The sequence below is a fragment of the Cupressus sempervirens genome, chromosome 1, assembly GCF_028749045.1.
Source record: "Cupressus sempervirens isolate cs-2001-9-10 chromosome 1, ASM2874904v1, whole genome shotgun sequence".
Lineage (NCBI taxonomy): Eukaryota > Viridiplantae > Streptophyta > Pinopsida > Cupressales > Cupressaceae > Cupressus > Cupressus sempervirens.
The window spans coordinates 206,393,313-206,408,148 of NC_143118.1; positions in this window are offsets into that span (position 1 = coordinate 206,393,313).

Below are 14,836 nucleotides of genomic sequence, written 5' to 3' on the forward strand. Positions count from 1 at the left end.
CCAACTCTAATTCTTGGTTCTTGGATTCAACTGCCTATTTCAGCAAAGACCTAAGTCTTAGTTTATTATATATTCTTAACATCAATACATGACACAATTAAGTCGAGTCTGTATGCTTCCAGCATAAGAAACTAACTTGGAAATCTACATAACCCACTGCTTAAGGATAGTGCAAGGCAACTACTCAACTTCCAAAGAAACAATATTAAATTTAAATAGTATAATAAAGGGAAAAAAAAACTTAAGCTAAAATTTATCATATATAAACTTATAACTAAATGAATATTCAATTATATCTCCATTTTTGTAAATAAGACAAGGGGCTTCTTTGAGGCATTGAGAGGCTTGAGTCAAGGAGACTCTATATCCCCTTTCCTCTTGTGTTAATGACGAAAGCAATCAAGTGAGCTATCCCAAAAATAGCCTAACAAGGTTTGTGAAATGGTGCAACTACTTAGAGGTATGCCCTTAATAACAAACCACCAATTCACAAATGATAGTATCCTCTGTTGGAAAGATTAAGAAAGGATGTGAGGATAATCAAAGCCTTGTTGTATCAATTCATTGTATCCTCTTACAATAAGTCATAAATCAAAGAAAAATAGTTATTCTATCTTAGATGAGTGCAAATATACTAATAAAATTTGTTCAATGATTAAATGGCCATGGACATAGCTTGACAAACTCAAACGTAGGCATTTTAAATTTGTAAAACATGCCCTTTAACTAAATATATCAACTTGAGCTCCTTGTCTTAAACAGAGCAAATAACGAATGTGTTTACAAAAAGAGAAAGAAATTTTCTAGAATTAAAATCTATGACTGTATAATGCATTTCCAAAAGAATGATAGAACTCCATACTGTTAATAATTGACATTTCAAGTAAAAACCATGAACTGGATATAATGTTAGGATAAACAGTAGCCATAACAAATTTATGATCCTATTGTAAAAGTGTAAGCTTCTGAGTTAGAGAAAAATGTACAATTTGAATAAAGAAAATTATGATTTATTGTAATGTTGGCAATTACCCAGGATGCACGGCTCCTCATATGTAGACCAAAGAAATGGGTCTAGTGACAAAGCTTGTATAAAATGCTCAATTGCAATTTTCCTTTGATCAGTATACCTATGGAAAAAACAACCAATACTAAAGAAATTTTAAATCAATTATACAGAAACATCTATAAAAAAAATTATATTTAGTAACCAATTTGGAGGTGTTGATGTTAGAAAGAGCTAAAGTTAGTCATAGTAATCTACCTCAACATCAACACACAATGACCAATGCATAAAAAGAACCCATCTTCAAAGTTGTGAAATATATTCAGGGAAAATAAAAATGAGAAAATATGTAGACATTATATATAATAGTTTGGTATACAGTTAACTTCGATTAAAAGGAGTGGATAAACCTTAATAGGCACTCTTACAAATTCCTAGATGTACCAACACTGGGAGTATTACTTAGAGTAAGGGGAAATTTTTATTTATTTAAATTATTGTATATTAGAGAAAATAACAAGTTTGGCAACATAGGGTCAACTTAGATTAGAAAGAGTGTTGGAAAACTTTAACCAAAACTCTACAGTGATACAAGTTTACCATTACCAGGAGTAGGGTTCTTAGGAAAGAAAATGTTGGAAAATAAGCTATTAATTAAGGAAAATCAACTTAGACTATAGATTGTGTTGGTAATTCTTAAGCCCTGCTCTCTAGAAAGTTATGTTTATTGCTACAATAAATGGCTTCCTTATTCATGAAAAACTGAAGAAATAAAGATTAAAGAGATCGGAGATGTTAAATACCACATGCCAAATATAGATCATAGACATCAAAATGAAAAAAAATAGAATGTTGTGTACATTAAATGAACATTACTATGAAAATTATAATGAACAAATATCAATAACATTATAATGAAAAATAGTAACTATAATATGGCAATATATGCTTCTTTAATGTTTTTCAATTAAAATTTCATCAAATGTTATAACATAAATTAAACAAATGGTGGAGTGAATTGTGCATTATAGGATTCTTGTGAACTCGTATACATATCCACCTCTACATTACTACGTGTATCTGCACGTGCAATTATACCAACACCCTTGTTTCCAAAATCAAAACCAATCATACCCTTAAGTGTGCCAATAACACTTAGCATACAGTGTTTTGGGGAGGTTCTAAATGATTCTATCAAATTCTAAATTTTGTAATTAGATGTAGTGTTAAGTACTGAACTATATATCATTCCAAGGAGGTAATGACCAGCAGCACCATTTGGAATCTATGGAAAGAAAAACAAAGGTTCCACACCCCTTATCTCCTAGATGCATCAAACAAAAAGGAATCAAGAGAAGAAAAATATTTTTGTATCTGTTCTTGATTGCTAAAGAATGAATTTCTTTTGTGGATCTCAACATCATATAATTTCATCCCTTACTAGTCAGTAATAAATGTTTTTTGTTTACGAAATATTTAATATAAAACTTGCCATCATCTTAAATATATGGATGGAATAAAACAATACCGTAACATTTACCAAAATGAATTTAGACAAAATGAAAAAAGTTATTTTAAGATTTGAAAAAATAATGTGAACATGTTCTTTCTTACAACCTCTGTGCTAGGCTCATTGATAGGGCATAAAGCTACTTCTTCTTCACAATGAACTCCCATCTCAAAGCAAGCAATTGCAAATAAATATCAGGATTGTGGCAATTGTGTCCCTTTAGTCACCAAACCCATGAAATTAAGAAGTTAAAAAGTGTCAGATTTCTTCAAAAACTCAAGTGAGAAAGTTATAATAGTGATGGAATTCTAGTCATCCTACAAATAAATGGATGGCTTCCAATCTGAACCTTTTAAGATGTGGTATGCCTGATAAGCTTGATTGCAACACAAGTAATAGCATGCCAATAACTGAAAATTGCTCTGTCAACAATCAATAACATTCAAAATATTAAAAATCTGAAAAAAAAAAAAAAAAAATTTAACTCAAGTTTCCAACTAGTTCAATATCAGACTATTTATTTAACTATTCCTCATCAAAATATATACAAATAATAATGATATTTCAAAACCAAAACTCGCTCACTTGTTGAATCTCGAGATTTTCTAGTCCATAGAGCCATCATATTCATTGTGACATTAATGACTATTTACCACAACAGTTTCTCATTATATTGAGTATAACAATGTTTGAAGTAAAATCATAAAGCCTATACAATCTGTAATTGGAATCCTTCTAGTTATTCCTTCTATGAATATTGAATGTATCAGCTCCAACTTAAGCTATAGACCTTTGGTAATGAGTGAACATGTCATATAGATCTAGGAAAGAAAAATTTAACATTATCTACCTGTGCCATTGAACAAATAGACTTTCCTAATCAATTAAAAAAAAATTCCTCGCACAATCAAAGAAATTTGGCATGACAATAGAAATATAAGGTACTTCAAATCTAATTTATAAAATAAGCTTTGAAAAACTACTTGAACTAATAAATTCAGAAAAATATCAAATTGATTACACAAAATTTAGATGGAAAATCTTATCAAACTCCAAAAATATGTGTACCAAAATGACAAAATCCCATTACCAAGGGACACAGTGGTAATCCAGTACTTGCAAAGAGGATAGAATCACCAATAAAATCAAGGTACACAAGTAAATGAAAAAGTAGATGGCTATATTATATGTGAATGTACTCACCTAAAATTGTGAGTACATGGATAGATACAAGGTCAATGCACTTATAATGGAGGTTCCTGGTAACTATGAAAATTCCTCATCTAGTCAAAAGGAAGCTATAGAATGCTAAGGAAGAATATTAGAAATAACCTACAAACTTGTACTTCCAAGGTATAATAATTGGAAAACTAGGGCTAACACTTTAGTAATCACATTGGCTAAAAAATTATTGCTTTTAATATATAAGCTGAGACAATTTGTAGAAAATTTTGGAAAACAGGGCTTCTGAAGACTTGCATAGTTTGACATAGCATTTTACAAGTTGATATAATCACTTCAGCAAAAAATTTTCTTTCAGAAATCTCTCATGTCTATCAAATGTGATACATTAGTAATAGAATATGCCACACACTAAAAAGGTAGCATTTTCTCAAAATTTTATAGAAGATTTTTTTTGACAATGAGAATCTTTGAAGGAGGTCCAAAATCTTTATTCCAATTCTAATTTTAGGGAAAAAAATGTTCCCTATGAGAATCAAGCTTCACTAGAGACAAGAAATACAACTACATGAGATATCACTGGGGTTGAAATGTGATATCACAAGACGTGGTAATTAGCAACCTAAGAAATGTCAATTCACCTTACTGATAGTTGTCAAATGGATGATAAAAAAGAAAACTATTTATGCTACCTAGAATCTATTTAATCAATCAAACTATCTATTTTTATAGTAGTTCTAATCCACTAGATTACAAGTTATTCTCATGCAACAATATAAGCTCTTCGAGCAATGGATATTACCCCAGCCCAACTGTCATTGAACCTAAAATGCACAATAACTTTACCAACCATCATAAATTGTCATTAAAAAGTTATTCAGGATGATATTCTTGATGCTTATGATGAAAATCTCTAAGAGTGCTGATTTCCCCAAAACAATCAAATTTTGTGAGTGTTTTAAATAACAAATTTTGGCTTTGGCATAGTAAAATCTGACTTCCTTTCCTCATTAGTACCTAAAAAAACAATGCAACATTAAAATGAGTTGACTAAGAGAAGAATATACCTATAAACTTCAATCTGGCCAGTAAATCATTTGATCCATATACACATGAGAGTAATTGAGTGCAGAATATGGAGTATCTAGTTATAAACCTCACTTAAAACCTTGGAAGTGGACTTTACAGTATATATTATATGAGAAATGCAGATCATAATCATGCTTTATTATTGCATTTAATACGGCAACATTGTGACACATAAATTAATCCCAGTGAATACCATTCTAAATGATTGTACTGTTCTCTCTTGTAGCTTCCCTACTAATTTTGTTTCAATCCATAATTTCTAGCAACATATACATCATAATTTATTTTCTCCTTCAGTAGAAGTCTAAACAAAACACCAACTATAATTAGCACATCCAATCCTATTCTTGGATGCGAGTGAAAAAAGGGCAATATAAAATTAATAATTCTAAAACTTTGCCATATATATCAAAAGTACTTTTTCAATTTGTCTTGTCAAAAGAACAAAGTTTTAGACCACTCCAATTTCTACAGCTTGCATCCTTCACCAGTCAAAACAAACAATATATATAAGAAAAAGATTTGCTATAGATATTGGAAATGGAAATTTGTGTTCTCTGGAATTTTCAAACTAATGATCAAGTGACAGGTGCATGTGTCAATCAGATTCAACAAAGCAGCCAAGGGGTTGCAGGATGAATAAATTCTAGTGAGGGAAAAATGGGTGGTCTGAGTTTCCATGTATGAATTCAGAAGAGTGTGGATTGGTCGATATGTACTTACTCAGTGGTGCCATAAGTATGCTAGCAAGAATATAAAGAAATTTCACTTTATCAAATGGAAAAGATTATGTATATGAAATGTTTACTAGTTATAGTTGTAGTAGCCAAGGCTTGCCTACTAAGCATATTTACTAGTAAATTAAATGTTGTCTACTTGAATCTTAATTACTAACAATACAATACAATTTGTCTTCATTTGCAAGCGAAATAAGAATTAGTTCAATATTTTGGTGCTTGGCAAGGGTGATAGTATAATTGAGATCATATAAATTACCAGCTCCAATGGAGAAACTCTTTAAAAGCATTTTCTATAGAGAAGATCTCTTTGGGATTGTTTATATTCTTAGTTTTTGATTAAGTAAAATAGGTTTTACAGGGATCCTAAAACACAAATGTTTTACAAAATAACTACAATAAAAATAGTGCAAGCCCAAATGTTTTAAAGGGATTGTTTATATTCTTAGTTACCAATTCGGATCACTACAATAAAAATAGTGCAAGCCCAAAATAATTGTCATTTATATATGTTCATTTTTATTGCTTCCCATAAAGCAGCAGCTACAATTGCTTCATAATTTTGTCATATTTGATGACTACATTATGGGAAGAAAATCTTGAAAGAAGAATTAAGAATGAAACATAAACCAAGTCCTAAACTGTTAAAAATAATAAAAATACATTAATTTGAAAAAAGAATAAGAAATTGTATGCCTACAACTTTGGTCTAAATCTTTTAAAACGGTACTAAGGAGTTTAGCAATGATGCATGGGTAGTTACTACATTGCCATAGTAATATAGTAATTTTCTCTGAATTGGCACTTTGTATCATTCAAAGGCTTAATTCATAGCCATGATGCAGTAGGTAGTTGCATTTTGATGTTTTGCACGATGAATAAATAAGCCAAAGAAATAGTCGCAACACTTTTGTCCTACAAATGGTCTTAACAAAGCACTTTTGTTTTCCACTACTATAAAAATGCTATGTTTACTTCCATTCAAAGTTCAAGTCTCCATACCATAATCGAGATAGCCAACAAAACATCTCAGGGTAAAAAATAGAAATGCCTCAAACAGTGAACATTACTCTATCCTATGACAATGTTTCCAATTCAAGCCCTAACAATCATTTTAAGATTTCCATACGAGCTCAACTCAATAACATTTTGTTAAATGCCCTACTTGTGGTGTAAAAGAAAAAATTACCTCAGAAGGGTATTCCACATAGAGACACTCAAAAAGAAAAGTGGTGTTGCAATACATGTGCAAACTAAGACTAGAGTTTATGCAATCCAGCATTTTGGCCTTCATCTTATACCAAAGTTAAATTGCCAATAGTGGATTCCACTCTCACCAAGCTACCAAGAAAGAAGAATATGATCAATCTAAGTTGCTGGTGTGCAAATCAGATCAGTACAGCACATAATATAACTCTGCCCCTAATAGGTCTGCCTGTCACTCTCAAAGAACCCTTCACACATTGCCTCACAAATTGCCTCCTTCGATTGATATGTTGTTAACCAACCCTCCTTCTTCGATTGATATGTTGTTAGCTCTTGATTGGAAACCCTACTCATTCGCTCCTGCGCTCTGTGTTAAACATAACAATTAAACAAGAAATTGCCCTTTTTCATTTCAACATTGTAAGCTCGTGTTAGTCAAAATTTCAACCAACACGGGCATGGATTTGAAAAAAGGATATATTTCCTTCCATATTTCGACCAATCTAAAAAAATTTAATAGATGGTCAAAATTTGAGGTCAAATGTACTAGTGGGCCCTCACAATGTTGCACCAATTACCCACCAAATTCATCAACCTCCAACCAAATTTGAATAGGAGGGCTTTATTCATAGGACCAATCCTTCTTAGATTTAAAACATTGAGCTCCTTGGGATGAAAAACTTTTTCCTAGCTTACCAAAGTCATCCTAGTTCCTTCTTTAGTTCCAGACAACAAGAAGTTCCTGTGCATTTTTTCTAGGATATCTTTGAATTTTCCAATGAGTTTGAAAATGGATATGAAGTAAATTGGGATGCCCTATAGGGAGGCAAAGAGAAGGTAGAGTTTCTCGATGCTTCTTAAAATATTACCTTTCCATCTCACCAATTTTCTTTCGAAGCATTCAACATGATCATTCAAAAACTAATTTTAAACTTCTTTAATCATAAGTGGGAGCCCAAGATAAGTATCTGGGAGAAATGCCTCCTAGCATTGTAGAATTTGAGTAAACTTACCTCTCAGACTAGCCACAGTGTTGAAGAAATACACTTTTTTTTCTTGTAATTTATGCATTGACCAGAGACCTTCACACACTGGTTTAGGAAAGCTTTCCACTCCCTAGCTTCATGGACAAAGGAGATACCAAATAAGGTATCATCCACAAATTGTTGAATAGTTTCAGGAGGACATAAATATGTAGGTCTAACACCTCTTAACCTGCTAGCATTATTCATGGAAACCAAATTTCTACCAAGGACCTCAGCCATAATAATGAAGAGATATGGGGATAGGGGGTCACCTTGACATAGCCCTTGAGATGAAGAAAAAAAACTTCTAGGAGTCCCATTAACAAGCACTGAAAATGTGACAGTATTAACCTCATTTTTAAATAATTTTGATAACATTTTGAGAGCCATACCTTGGTTCTTTCTTCTATCCATAGAGTGGATAACCTCATGAGTAGTTATGACTGCATCCAAAATCTACCTCCCAGAGATGAAACCATTTTGTAGGGACCAATGAACTTATCAAGGAAGGGCTTGATTCAGTTTACCATAATCTTGGCAAGGATTTTATAAACTTTTTCACATAGACTAATAGGTAGAAATTCCTCTAGATGACTAGGGTTATCAGTCTTAGGGATAAGAACAATGAAGGTCCAGTTGAGTTCCTTTAGTAAATTACCCATTTTGACCAAGTCTCTAGAAGCATGGATCAAATCATACTTCACAATATCCTAGAATTCTTGAAAAAAAGTTGGGGGAAAACCATCAGGACTAGGTGCTTTGTACTGATTCACGCTAAACAAAAGTTTTCTAAATTCCTCCTCCTTGACCTTAGTAGTCAAGTCCTCATTCATCTAGTTATTCACAACTAGGTGAAAAGATCTCAGCATAACATTTTGCATTTTACCATTGACTTGCACATCAGGGGATTATAGAGTTCCTTGAAATAGAGATATACTTTACCTTCTATCTCCTCGATATCATTAATATCCGAACCATTATTGTCCACCAACATGTTTATGGTGCTAAGTTTTTTCCTTTTTGATGTTGATCTATGTAAAAAGGCTATATTTTGGTCACCCTCCTTCAACCACTATACTCTTGAACAAGTTAGTTTTGGAGGGATTCCAACTTCTTCTCAGTAGATTTATTTTCTTTAGAGATGTTGTCAAATGAAGATTTCCTCCATCCTCGCACATCTTTTTGGACTCTTTCAAGTCTTATGGTGATACAGAACATGGTCACTACCTCAACTGGGTCCTTCGACCACTGCACTATACAATCTCTAAATTTTTATATGTGAGTGCCACATGATCTCATACCTTAAAGGCCTCTGTCTAGTAGGTTGATTCTCCAACCAAGAGAACACCAACATAGAGTGATCTGAAATGGTCCTGGACTCCATCTTTAAGGAAGAATGTTGAAGAATGTCCCAACCAAAAGAAATAAGAGCCGTATCAAGTATAACTTGAATCAAATATTTCCCTAATCTATTATTTGACCAAGTGACTGCAAGATCTTGAAGATCAATATCAATCAAGTCATTCCTTCCAAGAAAGCCCTCCAACTCTTGCATACTATCAAAAAAGTCTTCCAAACCCACCCAGTTTCTCTGACGAATATAAAGGGGTATTAAAATCCCCCATACACACAATTTTTTCTTGTCTCATAGTCTTAACCCCTTTTATATCCTCATGCTAGACAACTAGTCTACCATTCCTAGTGTTGGGGGCATAGAAATTGAACAGATTCCAACTAATAGTATGGGAGTTGAAACTTGTGACCACAAAATTGGGATTAATATAGGTGACCATTCCCACCACCTTCTTTGGGTACCACATCGTGGTAATGCCACCAAAGGTACCATTAGCCTCATTGTAAGAAAATTTAGTCCTCAACCAAATATAAGTAGCAATTCTAGAGAAAACTCGCTCAATCATTTTAACTTCTTGCAAAAGAATCAAGTCAAACTTAAGCTCTATGATATTTTTTTTATTTCATACTTTTCACTGGGGCTATTCAATCCTCTCACATTCCAAGATATGAGCTTCATCTTTTATGATATTGAGTTTCCTTAAGGGTTTTTTGTTTCCCTTATGTTATATCCTTCTTTGTTTCCTTTTATCAGAGGTCTCCCAATCATCATGGATGACCCTACATCTACGTCATATCCTCCTCTAGGCTTTTGCTTTGGAACTATCCAGTCAGTATCATTGTTGAGAAGGTAAAGATTAGGTAGCTTTATTTTGGGGGAAAGCATTTCAACAATACTTGGGAGTGAAACCATGAGTGTCCCATCAATGAGTAGTGATCCATTCCCTAAGAGGAGGGATAAATTGCATGGAGTAGCACCATTGTCAGCTTCCATCACTTTAAACAGTTTTCCTTCCCAAAGTTGGAACAATTATAGAGAGAGCATGTCAAAGATCTCTCCCTCTTTATGGTCAACAATATCATCAGTAATAGTTTGGGCTTCTCCATCTTGTCCAATAATGTCCACCTTCATAGGGATTTTTACCTTCTCACCATTTTTTCTAGGGGTTTCAACCAAGTCCTAAGATGCCTCCTCACAAGTTTTCTTCAGGCTAGTTGGTTCATTATTCACTGGGCATTTAGCCTTTTTAGCCACCTCAGTAGTTTTTGAGCTTTCACCCACCACCACACCCGATTAGGACACTTTTTCTTTGAGTTTCTCACCCTTCAGGTAATCTACAACCAAATGACCAAACATGTTGCATGTTTGGTAAAAGGGAGCTCATTCCTCATCGATTATCGATTGTGACTAGTTGCCCCATTTAGATTTTAGGTCAACTATTGTCAGCAGGGATTTATTCATTCCAACATTAATATAGAATCTAGAAAAACCCAGTTTACTTCTAGAGGTAGTCATATTGTCCATTTTGATGAACTGACCAAAGGAGTTGACAATCCATCTGAACACCCGCTCATCCCAGAACTCTAAAGGGAGATAGGGAAACCTTATCCATACCAAAGCATACTGTTAGAGGTCCCTCTCTTGGTGGAATCCCAATTTCCATTTTTCCATCAGCAAGGGGTGTTTTCAAAAATTCTAGGAGATCCCCATGATCCAATCACGATCCTTTTCCGTAGTGAGGTTGAATAGGAAAAGGGGGCCAACCATAACAAAGATGGATACTAACCCCAAGAGTTTCCACTTCATAGAGAACTGATGTAGGAGCACCTTGGGTTTCCTTGTAATCTTGCACTTTTGTTCTTTTTGCCTCTTGGTGCTAAGTTCTTAGTGGATGCTAAGCATTAATTTGATGTTGAGTAATTACTTTGATTGCTAAACTCCTATGGTTGCTGAGTGAACTCTTTGGATGCTGAGTCATTCTTAGTTGCTATCAAGTTCCTTTGGTTGCCAAGTGAATTCCTCTGGATTCTGAGTGAATCCTTGGTTCTCAACTTCCTTTGGGTACCAAGGGATTTTCTTTGGTTTCTGAGCATTGGAGGATGCCAAATTCATAGTTGTTGTCAAGTGATTCCTTTGGATGTCGAGCTCATGTGGGTGTCAAGTGCCATTTTTTTGGGAGTCTTCATTTGCTAAGTTGTTTGTGTCTGGTTCTAGTTTGGGCCGACTTGGCTTGCATTTAATTTTGGGTGGTAGTTTATATCTATTTTGAGCTGACTTGTGGCTTTCTATGTTCTAGAATCTTTTGTAAGCTATTTTGGAAAGTATTTAAAGAGGTCTAGGTTTGAGTTTAGGAGTCAAGGAGTTAGAACTTAGAGGATCAAGTAGAAGATGCAAACTTGAATTTGGTTGTCAAACTTTTTACCTATTTGTAATTGGCCATAACCCAGAAGGCCTTATAGCTGGGCATGTATGCTAAATATTTGATGAATCGAAAAAGATATTCTTGTTCTCTCTCTCCTTGGTGTTGTACTTTGTGTTTTCTTCTATTGTGTTAACTCTTGTAGGGTGCTTTGGATAGTTAGGTAAGCCTGTGACCCTAGTTATTCACCTCCTTGCCTGCATCAAGTGGTATCAGAGCTCAAGGTTTATCCTTGTGTAGGTTGGATCATGTAGAACCCTAATTTAGATTTGGTTGTAGGGTGGCAGATCTGCAAATTTAACCTATAACTTGTAAAGGGTTATGATCTTGTAGGAGCTTGGTTTGTAAAGATGGTTCATGGTAGAGGAAATAATGCTAATAATACAATATTAGATACATTGAGACAAATTGCAACCAGATTAGATGCTGTGGAGATAACCCATAGGAGAGGAACACATCTTGATGATGTAAGTGATGATGAAGTAGTAGCACCAAACCCTAATCCAAAACTTGAAGAAGACCAAGATGAAGCTAGATTGTTGAGAGTATTGTCTAGAAAAAATACAAAACCTCCTATAGAGGTTGTTCCTTATGATGGAAAATTGAATACCTATGTTGTGCTGGATTGGATCTTTAATATGGAGAAGTCCTTTGAGATGAAAACACTCCTGATAATAGAAAGGTGAAGATTGCAGTCACTAGGTTGAAAGGTCATGCATCACTATGGTGGGAGTATTTGCAAAGTAATAGAAAAAGGAGAGGAAAGGAAAAGATCAAAACTTGGGTGAAGATGGTGAACAACTAAAGAACAAATTCCTTCTTACTGATTACCAAGTTAGCTTGCTGAGAAAGATGAAAAATTTGAGACAAAGAGACATGAGTGTGAAAGAATATACTAAGGAATTTTATAGATTGGACATTAGATCTAGACATGTGGATGATGATGTTGAGAAAATTTCAAGGTACACAAATGGATTGAGATCTAGGATTCAAGATGAGATAAGTTTTGTGAAGTTGGAAAGTGTGGAAGAAACATACCAATATGCCTTGAAGGCTAAGGAGATCTTGACAAAGAAGCATGAACAAAGATAAAGAGGTAGAGGTGGCAGATTCCAAAGAGGCAGAGGTAGATTCTTTGGACAAGGTGGCAGATCTGATAATTTTGTACGGGATAAAGAAAAATCTAAATGGAAAAATGATGACAAAGGCAAGACTAAATGGAAAAGTGGTAATTCTCATCGAGGAGGTACTAGTTCTTACCAAGGAAGAGGTAATTCTTATTCTAGAGGTGGTTTTCATGGTTATTGTTTTAGATGTGGTAAAGAGGGACATAGATCTCTTGAATGTAGATCCTCTAAAAGTGGACAAGGTAATATAAATATTGTGATTCAAGGAGATGATGAGGGTTCACCAAGTGGACCTGATGTAGGAGAAAACCTAATGGTGAGAAGAACCTTATGTAACAAGGGAAGTGATAAGGAACCTATTTTAAGGAGAAGTCTTTTCAAGACAAGATGTAAGATGGCTGGAAAATGCTAAAAAGTGATCATTGACAGTGGAAGTTCTAAAAATCTAGCATCAAAAGAGCTAGTTACCAAGTTGCACTTGCAGAGGCTGAAACATCCCAAACCTTATCATGTTTCATGGATCAAAGATGAGCATAAGATATTGGTTAGTGACCAATGCCTTGTGAAGTTCAAAATTGGACATTACTTTGATGAGGTTTTGTGTGATATTATGCCTATGGATTGTTGTCATATTTTGTTGGGTAGACCTTGAAAATATGATAGATATGCTATACATGATAGAAGATTGAATCTATATACCCTTTGGGTGAATGGGAAGAAGAAAATATTGTTGCCTTTGATAGAAAGTCCAGATGAGGTGAATTGTACTAATGTGAAAATTTGCATGGTTAATGGGAAACAATTTGAAAAGAAAATGAAAAGGAACCAAGTTTGCTTTGATATAATTCCTAGAGGACCAAATTGTGTGCCAAAAAATAGTGTTACCCAAGTACCAGTCAGTGGTGACCGAGTGACAACAAAAACTAATTAAAGCCGAGTACCAGAAGAAATTAAAAAATTGCTTTAAATGAGTATAAAGAGATTGTTGCTAAAGATATTCCTAATGGTTTATCTCCAATAAGAAGCATAAGTCATTATATGGATCTAATTCCTAGAGCTAGTTTGCCAAACAAAGCATCATATAGATTGACACCTATAGAGAATGAAGAAATTAATAGACAAGTGCATGAGTTGTTGTAGAAAGGTTTGATCAGAGAAAGCTTGAGTTCATGTGTTGTACCTACTGTATTAGCACCTAAAAAGAATGGAGAATCGAGAATGTGTACTAATTCCATAGCCATTAACAAGATAACTGTGAAATATAGGTTTCCTATGCCCAGGATGGATGACATAATGGATTGTTTGAGTGCAGCAAAGTATTTTACCAAGATTGATTTGAAGAGTGGCTATTATCACATTAGAATGAGAAAAAGTGATGAATGGAAGACTACTTTCAAGACAAAGGATGGTTTGTATGAGTGGTTGGTTATGCTTTTTGGTTTGACTAATGCACCTAGTACTTTCATGAGGTTGATGAATGAAGTTCTAAAAAGATTTTTGGGGTAAGTTTGTGATTGTTTATTTGGATGATATTGTAATATTCAGTAAGACTAAGGAAGAACATCTTGAGAATATTAGGCAAGTATTACATAGGTTGAAACAGAAAAAGTTGTTGATTAATCTGAAAAAGTATTCTTTTATGCAAGAGGAGATTGTGTATTTGAGATTTGTGATTTCAGCTGATGGTTTGAAGATGGATCTTAACAAAGTTAAAGCAATTTTGGAATGGCCTACACCTAAGAATGTGGGTGAGGTAAGATCATTTCATGGTTTGGCTAGTTTTTAAAGAAAATGTTTAAGGAATTCCAGTATTGTTTATAATGCTATGATTGAGACAATGAGAGGAGAAAAAAAGGAATTCAAGTGGACACATGGAGCTGATAAGAGTTTTGAGACTTTGAAATAAAAGGTTGTTGAATTACCTGTATTGGCTTTGCCTAATTTAAAAAAAGTATTTCAAGTTGAATGTGATGCAAGTGGTAATGCAATAGGAGCTATATTAAGTGAAGAAGGTGAACTTGTTGCTTTCTTTAGTGAAAAGTTGAATGATGCTAAAAGGAAGTATTATGTGTATGATCAATAATTTTATGCCATTGTTCAAGCATTGAAGAAATGAAGACATTATTTGATTTCTAAAGAGTTTGTGTTGTATACTGATCATAAAGCCTTACAATACTTGGG